This window comes from Penaeus chinensis, chromosome 33, assembly GCF_019202785.1.
Source record: "Penaeus chinensis breed Huanghai No. 1 chromosome 33, ASM1920278v2, whole genome shotgun sequence".
Taxonomy (NCBI): domain Eukaryota; kingdom Metazoa; phylum Arthropoda; class Malacostraca; order Decapoda; family Penaeidae; genus Penaeus; species Penaeus chinensis.
In genome coordinates, this window is record NC_061851.1 from 13,352,313 (window position 1) to 13,354,812 (window position 2,500).

The window sequence follows — 2,500 nt, forward strand, 5'->3', positions numbered from 1 at the left end:
ATCTGCTGTCAAATATCCAATACCTCGGTTCTGCCTTTTACGAATGCCAATGTCAGGTCTTATTTTTGCTATCATAGAAAACAAGCGATGTGTGATTTTGTGAGGGGGGACTGTGATAGAGATAAATGTGTCAGTGTAAATCACATGAGACGTTGAGTAAGCGTACAGACAGAGAGGGTATTGGCCGGTTTACTTTAGATCATTTCCGAAATCGTTGTTTGGTTGATTGTATCAAGGTACTTGGGTAATAAATGTGTAGGGGATTTTCAGTAATCGCCAGAAATAAACTCTAAGATGGGACTTTTAATACTCGAAAATATTATTATTGCGTTTCTTACCAGCATCAGACAATACAATACTCCTAGATATCTGTTACTGTATAAAAATGTTAATGGATTTTATTTTTTAATTTTCAAATATCATAAAATAGATTTGAAAAATGTAAAAAAGAAATATTGTCCCTCTTAAACCGACAATATTTAAATTTACAGCTAACAAGAAAAATTTACATTCCCCTTTTTAACTAAAGAAATCCATCTTCACAACTGAATTGTATAAATTATATAATTATCCAAATAAAAACATTTAAGCAAAACAATCATACATGACATTAAAACCAGCTGCATTAAAACAGAATGTAATATCCAGCGAGCACAGAATCCACGACATTCACTGTTACGCAGAATTCCGTATATACTTTCTTTACGGCTGCTGAGGGCTCTCCGTGGCGCCGGACCCTTCGCCTAAGAAAACGGCTCCTTATTTTTGGGTTATATTACGAGATGTTATTGTCTTTTTCTTCTTTCTTTATCTGTGAGATATATTCCCTATTTTTTGTGTTTTTTTGTGTTTTTCATGATGGTTTTTGTGGCGTGGATTGAGTGTTTCATCCGTGTGGACATTTCTGGTGAGTGTTGCGATTCGAAAGTCGTCAGTGGTCCATTAATGTGAAATATGCTAAAAATCCCCTTATTAATGTTGTGTTTTGTCTCTTCCGGCAGGTATGTGACGCAGAGACAACGTCCCCAGGAGTGAGTGGCGGGTGGTGGGCGTGGCCTGCTCCCGCCCCGCCCCCTTCTGGACGCTTGATGCTCGACACTTGGAATGTAAGGCGTAACACTTAGATTTTTCTTTTTATCCTCCTCTTTTGAATTAGTCATGGACTCGATCGTACGATGTTCACAGTCAGCGGGAAGACCGCATGACTAAAGCATGATTTTTTTTTTTTTTTTTATGTGTGTGTTTTGAAGGGCTGGTTTGTTCAATTACCCGCGCGCGCAGTGTTGCCAGATACCGAAAGAAAAGTCTAGTAAATGTCATACACTTCTGGCGAAAGCAAAATGATAGGTGGTTTTACTCAGATTTTGCCTCTCCAAATATAATTGATTTTATGAAATTGCATTATCTTGAACTTTTTAACTATTGATAAGGAATCGAGCTGTGATTGGTATTTCATTATTCATGGACAGTTATTCTTCTTCGGTTATACTTAAATAAAAAAAAAAAAAAAACAGCTTTTGAATTACTCGTATCATTGGTGTTGATACATTACATTATCATTATTATTGTTTAATACATTATTATTATTATTGAGAGCTGTGTCGTATATCATGCGCCATCATAACATTATCGACTTCCATTCATTATCTTTCTGATTTTTAAATTTGATTCGTAAAGAAAACTCACGCTCAGACTCTTCCTGTTTCCTCTATCGCTTTTCCTTTCGTACTTATATTAACTTAATTTGGAAATAGTCGTATATACGGATGAATGAATTAGCCGTCCTCGAATTTATAACCACTGCATGTTGCGCCGTAGTTTCCATTATTTGAAATTACAGTAACCCTGATTACGTGTTAATACTACCTATTCAGTTGATCCAAAATATTGCTTTGTGTTACTCTTTATATTATATGTATATCCAGAATTTGATCCACTAACTACCTACGCCTGTGATGCGAATATAGAATGTTCCGTGTAAACAAGATCTAATTCATTTTGAAACAGTCTAAATATGAACAAAACTACGCACAGTTGCGATGCAGAGAGCCGACTGCTTGAGAGACGAATCTTAGAAACAGCTGTAGTGCCAGGAAAGTGTTATTTCGGCTTTTCACTCACGCCTTAGTAACAAGGAAAACATTATTTTGGTTGTTTCATTTACGTAACAGTGCTTGAGAGTTCAAAGATCTTTTTGGTCTTTGATCTGCTTCATTTACTGTCAAGATGAAAGCGTTAGGATTGAAAGGCCGTCCGTCGAGTTGGATTTTATAGGAATTTGTCTTTTGAATCCTCAAAGGAAGTAACTACTGTTGACATTTTTTTTTAAAGGTGGATAAACACTTATTGCTATTGGTTCTGAGAATCAAGTGCTCATAGTCTTAGTAACTCTAAGAAGCAAACTGACGTTGCTAATGGTTCTGTGATGCAAAGGCATTTTACTGTTACTGGACTCTAAATGTTGTCAATATGCATGAGAAAGAAACTCATACAGTGATTT